The sequence below is a fragment of the Triticum aestivum genome, chromosome 5D (genome assembly GCF_018294505.1).
Source record: "Triticum aestivum cultivar Chinese Spring chromosome 5D, IWGSC CS RefSeq v2.1, whole genome shotgun sequence".
Taxonomy (NCBI): Eukaryota; Viridiplantae; Streptophyta; class Magnoliopsida; order Poales; family Poaceae; genus Triticum; species Triticum aestivum.
The window spans coordinates 171,844,287-171,853,994 of NC_057808.1; positions in this window are offsets into that span (position 1 = coordinate 171,844,287).

The window sequence follows — 9,708 nt, forward strand, 5'->3', positions numbered from 1 at the left end:
TGCTTCAGCAGTTTTCCAGATGAGATGCATCTCTCTATGTATTGTCTATGATGCTAATTTCGAAAGGTTCTAGATGTTGCATGTGAAACTTGCTGCTGGTGCAGTTGTGTAATGGGGTAGCTGAGTGCTGAAGCTATATCATGTTGTACTCCGATGTATTTCAATTATGAAATCCTGCTTCCTTAATATGGAAATGGAATATATTATGTGCTTAATATGAATGTTAATTAGATTAGTAAATGGATTATTAATAATAGGACAATTAGCCCGCTAATTGGCCAATTAGCTTGCTAATTGGTTTTCCTATTGCAAACGGTTAATGAGAAAACACCGTGGGCGATGACCTAAGGCAACGCACACAGTTTCTAGGAATAAACCGTGTTGGATCAATGAACAATCACACACGACATTCTCTTCAAAACTGTTTGCGTTACGCCACCTTGCGCGAACGTTTTCCTTGTAGTGACTGTGTGGGATGTATATACAAATGGAAACGTTTAGTGGTGACTGACTGTGTGGGATGTACTTACGCCAGAAATGATTTTGCCTGTATAATTCTATTTTTTAGCACTATTGTACGTATTTCTGTATTTGAGTGCTCGCCAGTCGCACACGACCTCATTTTGCCGAGCGTGTGTGCCAGGAGGGCATATCCCCAACGATTTCTGGGTCGTGTGGGAAGACCCCCCCTATCGCCCACACTCACTTGGCGGCGGTTCCAAATGCCGTCGCGAAAAGGGGTAAAAAAACCGTTTGTTTAGGACCGACGCGCACCAGTGACAGATGTATTAAGGTTTCCGATCAATACAGTTCTAGCATGAATAATAAATCTTTATCATGAATAAGGAAATATAAAATAACAACTTTATTATTGCCTCTAGGGCATATTTCCTTCAGTATTGGCTTTCCAATGGACTCAATATGATTTTGGATCACTTTACCAAAAATGTAGAGTCTGAGCTTTTGCCAATCCATGTCCTTAGCATTTTGAAGGGGTCCAAATCCTCTTGTCCTTGCCATGCCATTGTTGAACTTGTCTGAAATATACTAGATAAAACTATTATTCTGACAAAAGATATGTTGACATTAATTACCAAAACCACCAAGGGAGCACTTGTGCTTTCAATCTCCCCCTTTTTGCTAATTGATGACAACATACATCAAAGCTTCAATTAAATGATATGATGAGAAATATATTAAAAGCTTTGGAAAAACATGTAACTTGCATGAGCTCCCCCTACATGTGTGCAATCATGTAATGATAGAATTGAAAGACATGTGAATGCACAACATGACAGAGTAAGTAATGAGTTACATGTATCTTACCCATATGCATTAGAGCCAAAAGTAATGAGAGATGTACCTTCATGTTTATGATTCCCTCTTGCAAACAATATGTGCAAAAGCAAGAGACCATCATGCACATGAGTGAGATGCATATACTTACCTTGTGGTCCTTGAACCGACTCTTGAAGAAGCAAGCTTGAGAAGACAAGGTTAGATAACACAAGAGAACTTCAAACAAGAAAGATACTTCAAGATCTACAAGAGTACCAAGACTGGGATGACATGTAATTGGTGAGTATCATAGAGTATTTTGTTTGAATATAGACATGACCCCAGAGAATTAAGGATTTGCAATAAATTCCAAGGATTTTTCTCTCCTAAACATTGACTTCCTCTCCCCCTAAATCTAGCACTGAATAATGGGAGCGGGTAGGGTGACAAAAAATCAGAGCAAACTATAGGCAAGCTCAGATTTATCAAGATCTCATTAGAGTAAAATAAATTATCAGGGCAAAATGAGATTATAGCAAAGTAGGCTCAGATGAAATAACTGACATGTCTCTCCCCTCTTAAAGACATGTGAAGTCTCTCCTCTTATGAAAGTGCATCTCTCTTCCTTTCATAGAAGAGATTAAGATACGATAAGCGTTTGATTCTCTTGTAAGGATAAGCTTTGATGCTCTCTCTCTCCCCCTTTGACATCGGTTTCCAAGAAGGGTAGTCTTAATGGATATGAGTCAAGTGAGTGTGGTCCTTAAGAGACTCAACTGAGCAGAATGCAGCTTTAGATGCAAGTAGAGGGAAAGAATCATGCAAGTAGAGGGAAAGAATCATTGAGTGGCTCTGATAAGAATAAACAGTAAAAGATGGCAAAATGTTTCTTCAGTAGTGAAATTTGTGGCACCGATTTGTGTCGATCGGTGACTCCGAGATAGTAGAGTCACAGACAGAGCTCATCGGCGAGGCCGAAGTAGTCCCTTTCGATGGAACTGATGAATTGTATACAAGTTGAACTTGTGCTTCAGCCTGACCGACAGGCTTTGGATTGGTGCGACCGAGTTCAATGCAGAGGAAAAATTTGTCAACTTAGCGCACCTGCAATATAATTTTCACAAAGGTTTTCAAGGAATTTCGATAGAATTTGCAATGAGTTTGACCTAGAGAAATAGAAAAGATCACAGAAAATAGAAGGGGATCTAGATGAAGTTTTTTTGTTTAAAAGGGAAACACACTAGCAAGAAGAAATGCAACTAACGAAAGGAAACACTAGAGAACTTCATCTAGAGGGGTTTGGCGACAAAGTCACCTATGTTAGAGTATATTGACTTAGGATTCAAGTGAGATCACTTGATCATAGGTCATACTTATCGTTAAGCTCAAAATGGGGTTGCCATTTTTCATTTAAGCATCTTAATGTATTCACATCTTGTTGAGTTGCTTTATCTCATGACTTGGAGCAAAGCTTCTCTAAATATGGAAAAGCATACATTGGTTTTGTTGTTGAACTTGATCATGTAGTCGAACTTGTGATGGATGCTCGATGTTGATGTGGTCATCAAGAGTTTGGAGCATCCCTTTGAATTTGAAGCTCATATTCCTACATGGATTAGTCTTGCAAGGAATAACTCTTATGTATCCAAATTGACAAGAGGAAGTTTCATCATATAGATAGTGTCAAAGGATATGCTGAGTGTAGACTTGTTCCTTGATCACAACAACCAAAGCATGGATACTTGGTAATGTAAAGATTGCTCAGGATGTGACTGGTTTGCAATCTTATAGAATGAGGCTCATCCAAATACCTACAAGGGTTAGATGCCATACAAGGGTGCAAATATATCCAAGATAAATTATCACCATCATAAGAGAAATATCAAGGATTAGTCACATAGGCTCATGCCTTGCATGTATCCAAAGGAATCTCCATTCCAAATGTGAGGCATCAATGATGTTCAAGTCACTCCTCAATCGACAAAATATCTTCTCATCAAGCGGTTTAGTGAAGATATCTACCAATTGCTTGTCGGTTCGAACATGCTTAAGATTCATGTCACCTTTAGCCACATGATCATGAATGAAATGGTAACGAACTTCAATATGCTTAGTTCGAGAATGCTTACTCACTAGTACGCGTCGGTGCTATACAAATGGTTTTTAACCCCTTTTCGCGACGGCATTTGGAACCGTCGCCTAGTGAGTGACGGCGATAGGGGGGTCCTTCCCACACAACCTAGAGACCGTCGGGGATATGCCCTCCTGGCACACACGCTCGGCAAAATGAGGTCGTGTGCGACCGACGAGCGCTCAAATATGGAAATACATATAGTAGAGCTAAAAAGTACAAGTATACAGGCGAAATTGTTTCTAGTCGCAAGTACATCCCACACAGTCAGTCCCCGCTAAATGTTTCCGTTCGTATGTACATCCCACACAGTCGCTCCAAGGAAAACGTTTTCGTTCACAGGTACATCACACACAATTTTTCCCCGTTAAATCGTTTGTGATAGCGTTGCCATTGCACACGATATTACAATTTTATTGTTTGCATTATTGAATGCATCACACACGGTCCATAGAAGAAACTGTGTGGCAAAGGCTGCCATCAAACACAGTTTTTATGTGGTAAAAGTTTGCACAAGGTGGCCTAACACAAACAGTTTTCAAGACGATGTCGTGTGTGCAGTGGAGGTTGATCCAACACGGTTTATTCCTATAAAATGTGTGCATTGCCTGAGGTCATCGCCCACGGTATTTTTCCATAACCGTTTGCAATAGCAAAACCCAATTAGCAGGCTAATTCGCCATTAGCAGGCTAATTGCCCTATAATAATCAATTTATTAATCTAATTGACATTCATATTAAGCACATTATATATTTCATTTCCATATTAAGGAAGCATAATTTCATAATTGAAACACATCAGAGTACAACATGGTATAGCTTCAGCACTCAGCTACCCCATTACACAACTGCACCAGCACCAAGTTTCACATGCAACATGTAGAACCTTTCAAAATTAGCATCATAGATGGTATATAGACGATGCATCTCATTTGGAAAACTGCTAAAGCGGAAGGCGAATATTGAGCCTTCATTCATGTTGAAGGTCTTTGCAACTTTAGGCCAGTGCCTGTGGATGATTAACCGTCCGTCCTTCGTCCTCTTCAGGAACACTTCAATATTGAACCATGGGTGTTGTATGAAAACCTTCCTCACCTCCTGACCATAGAGGTGGTTTGAGAGGTAATCATTAGTGAACTGCTTTGGAAAGGCCTGAAAACAAGGATGTGGATAAATATCTTCTGTATATTGGAAATGGGGCAAAGGAATAAAAAAGGCAAGGTATAATAGTTAGTACCATCTTGTAGTGAACTGATGTCTTCTTCATTGTGCAGACAAAGATCTTATTTTTTTGTCACTAATTTCTTTATCCTAACAATCTTTCTGAGTTTCTTGATTTGATTGATATTCATCGACAACTCATAAGGGTGGAACAGTGGGTCAAAACCTCTTACAGCAGGACCTACATGTGCAAGACCAAATTGTTAAAAACCTAAATATTAGAATGGTTCCTGCAATTGCACAATAATGTGCTATTAGACAACGGACCATGCACGTGCTAACCTCGATTGTAAACCTCAGTGCTTCCCATTGTTTCCCTGCAACACATATAAGGTAGTTAGTCATCAGGTTAAGTAAGGGTTCGCATGCTATCACTAAAATATGTTGATGAAAAATGAGCACATTACAGATTCATCAGATTAATTCAGGCCACATGGAAAACCCACTTATCCAAACCAAGCATGATTAAGAACTAGGAAATATAGCACTTGTATATGTTTCTCATGTATTAAGTGCAGCCAAATTCGATTTATTGCTCACATGCACAACAATGCAAAATTCTACCCACGACAATAGGACATCGCATTGCAGAATTGAACCAAGCAGTTAACTAAACACCACAACAAATGAACCAAATATTAACTGAGCACCACATTGCACAATATAACATACTCCTAATAGAAGATCAGATAGTTAACCAAACCAAGCATGCTTAACAACTTGGAAATATAGCAATTGTATTTGTTTCTCATGTATTTACTACAGCCAAATTCAATTTATTCCTCACATGGTATACAATAACAGAATGCACCCATAACTATTGAACATCGCACGGCAGAATTGAACCAAACAGTTAACTAAACACCACAACACAAATGAACCAAACATTAACTGAGCACCACATTGCACAATGTATAACCAAACCAAGCATGCTTGACAACTTGGAAATGTAGCAATTGTACTCGTTTCTCATGTATTTTGTAAAGATAATTTCGATTTATTTCTCACACGGAAGACAATACAAAATTGCAGCCTGAAGAATTGAACATCACATTTGCCGAATTGAACAAAACAGTTAACTGAAGACAACAACTAATTAACAAAACAGTTAATAAGTGAGCACCACACTGCACGACATATAGAACATATACACTAGAGCAACAGATTGCATGGTAAAATTAGATAGCACAATTCACTAGAATTTGTGAAGGAAAGGCAGGAGCAGCACACGCAACGGGTAAACCGAGCATGCTTAACCGGCGTAGCTAGCAAATGGCAAGGTGCTCCTCCAAGATCTGGGGGTCAGCACGAATGGCAGCCATCGCGACCTCATCATCGCGTGCGGCCGCGATTTGCTTCTCCGCTGCCAAATGCTCCTTGAGATCCTGGCTATATATACTGCATGCACCATGGCTTAGGGCGGCACTTATTTGGTGGAGGGGTCGGTGATTTGGGTGGAAGGTGTCGCGCTCGCGCCGGCGGTCGGGGCATGTGGGATGTGGAAGGAGGAGGAGGATGGGGGTCGGGTGTGGATTACCTGCCTGGATAGACGAGGCCGAGCAGCGTGAAGGAGGGTCACTAGTGAGGAGGCGGTGCTGCAAGCAAGGAGTGAAGGTTTCAACTTGGAAAGGCAGGCGGAAACAGGGGAAATGTGTCTTTTGGTAAGGGGGAGGGGGCGGGGAGGTAGATATTTCCGCGAAAGCCGAAAATTTGGAATCGCTTCAGCGAAAAAACTGGCGCGCAAAGTGTCATCAGACACGGTCCCTTATTCAGAACTGTGTACGATATGTGAACATCACAAACGATTCAGATAGCTTAACCCGTGTGTGATGAGTTTGAACATCAAAAATTTTGGTTCAAATTTCCATGGTTACAGTGGTCATCCACGTCATTGCATAATTTGGGTACACAAAGGAGACTACAGCACACCCACACTTCTTAATCGAGCAAGTTCAGCAATTAAACAGAGCTAGCTGACCTAAACATTACTCTAACAAATTAAAGACCGGCACTCTTAATTAAACAAAACAAAGAGTACTAGTACTACGGCTGGTGCTCGTCGATCTCCGCCGCCGTCTCCATGTCTAGCTTGCACCCGATGGTCTCCTGGGGAAGGGGCTCCATGGCATCCATCGCACCATACTCGGCAAGCATCTTGCCATCCGCGTCCGCCATCTCTTTGGAAAAGGCCGCCACGAGCTGGGCGTGGGCGGCCGCGATCTGGGCTTGGACGGGCTCCGTCGTCGCAAGGTATGTGGCGGAGGAATGTACGGCTGCTCGAACGCTCTCGGAGATTGCCAACTCTTCGGCCGTGGGTTGCCAACCATTGTCGGAGAAGCTTCATTCGATTTGTGTGGTGACCGCCACGAGCTAGGCGTGGGCGGCCTCGACATGGCCGTGGGTAGCATCCATCAGGGCTAAGGCCGCCGCTGCAGAACGGACAACTGCTGTGGCGCTCTCGCCAGTTGCTATTCCCGAGGCAGATGTTGCTGCCGCCACCTAAGAAGCAACAGCGGCCGTTTGGGCTGCCTTGGCCGCCCAGTCGCAGATTGTCGCCGCGCTCATGCACCTTGTTAGCACACGCATGGCGGCTGCGGCCGCGCTCTCGCCGGAGTGGACCACTGAAGTTGGCCGCAAGACACGGGTCCACGTGCCCATCTTTCACCGACGATGATTGAACAGTGAAATGATATTTGGGGAGCGAGCTACTGTGCTTGAGACGCCAGCTGTGGACTATAGCCGACGCACCTTCTCGCGTAAGCCATAGGCGTACTATACACCGACGGTGCTCCAGGATATTTTTTGTTGCATCTCACACGATTGGTGATAATAAACTGTGTGTGATCTACTTGAATTTTCATCTTGATTTGAATTACATAATGGGGTCACTGCGGCAATGGACGGTGTTTGAATTGCTAGACCTTTTATCTGCAGTGAACATGTAACTATATGTGTGTCATAAAAGAATTGGAATTATTCAGGGTTCGTTTGAACATTTTATACATTAAATTGGTTTTCTAGCCATTTCAGGTGCACAATTCAAAATTAAACAACATGCACATGCTCTGGTGCACCAACATGAGTTGTAAAAATCATATATGTGTCCATGGGTTTATGCTTATGTCCCATGCAAGAAATAGGGATGAAATTCGAACACCACGGCACCATGGCTCTCCGGCAAACGTCGGTGTACTTGCTTTTGTAATTCTAGTAAATCCAAAAGTCGTCCGAAATTCATGAAACTTGGCATGCTATCATGGAGTGGCATCAACATGCCGTGATAAATTTTTTGTCCAATTTGGGCCAGGTTTGGGTATAAGCTTCTCATAAACCAGAGCTTCTCACAACAAGTGTGATGGTTTCGGTAGGGAACGTTTCACCTTTCTGGACGAAACAATATCCATTGCCTCTTCTCAATTTCAAATTTTTTCCTAGTGTCAACATAGAACAACATGAGTGTTGTGTCAATTTTTGGGATTTTTCGGGGTTGGCTTGGACATTTTTATACATTAACTGGGTTTTCTATGCATTCATGTGCATAATTCAAATTTGAACTGCATGCACATGCTCTAAGCATATAAATTAGTTGAAAAATTCAAATATGTGTCCTTGGTTCCCTGCTTAGGTCACATGCAAGAAATGAGAATGAATGTCAAACACCCTACCACCGTCACTCGGCCGCAAACACTGAGATGCCTGGTTTTTAAATTCTAGTAAATCCAAATATCGTCTGAAATTCATGAAACTTGGCATGCTGTCATGGAGCGGCATCAACATGCCATGGTAAATTTTTTGTCCCATTTGGGGCAGGTTTGGAGATATGCTTCTCACAAACCAGAGCTTCTCACAACAAGCCTGATGGTTTCGGTAGGGAAAGTTTCACCTTTCTGGACGAAACGATATCCATTGCCTCTTCTCGATTTCAATTTTTTTCCTAGTGTCAACATAGAATAACCGGAGTGTTGTGTCAGTTTTTGGGATTTTTCGGGGTTCATTTGGACATTTTTATGCATTAATTGATTTTTCAATGCATTTATGTGCATAATTCAAATTTGAACTACATGCACAAGCTCTAATGCTTATAAATTGGTTGAAAATTCAAATTTGTGTCCTTGGTTGCATGCTTAGGTACCATGCAAGAAATGGGAATGAATGTCAAAACACCCTGCCATCGTCACTCGGACGAAAACATCGAGATACCTAGTTTTTAAATTCTATTAAATCCAAAACTCGTCTGAAATTCATGAAACTTGGCATGCTATCATGGAGCGGCATCGACATGCCGTGGTAAATTTTTTGTCCCATTGGGGGCAGGTTTGGGTATATGCTTCTCACAAACCAAAGCTTCTCACAACAAGCATGATGGTTTTGATATGGAACGTCCCACATTGGGGGACGAAACGATATCCATTGCCTCTTATTACTTTCAAAAAATTTCTCGTGTCAACATAAAACAACAGGAGTGTTGTGTCAATTTTTGTGATTTTTCGGGGTTCGTTTGGACAATTTTATGCATTAACTGAGTTTTCAATGCATTCATGTGCATAATTCAAATTTGAACTGCATGCACATGCTCTAATGCATATAAATTGGTTGAAAATTCAAATATGTGTTCTTGGTTGCATGCTTAGGTCCCATGCAAGAAATGGGAATGAATGCCAAGCACCCTTCCACCGTCACTCAGCCGCAAACATTGAGATACCTGGTTTTTCAATTTTAGTAAATCCAAAACTTGCCTAAAATTCATGGAACTTGGCATGCCATCATGGAGCGGTATCAACATGCCTTGGTTTAATTTTTGTCCCATTTGGGGCAGGTTTGGGTATATGCTTCTCACAAACCAGAGCTTCTCACAACAAGCATGATGGTTTCGGTAGGGAACGTCCCACCTTTGGGGACGAAACGATATCCATTGCCTCTTATTGCTTTCAAAATTCTTCTCGTGTCAACATAGAACAACAGGAGTGTTGTGTCAATTTTTGTGATTTTTTGGGGTTTGTTTGGACATTTTTATGCATTAACTGAGTTTTCAATGCATTTGTGTGCATAATTCAAATTTGAACTACATGCACATGCTC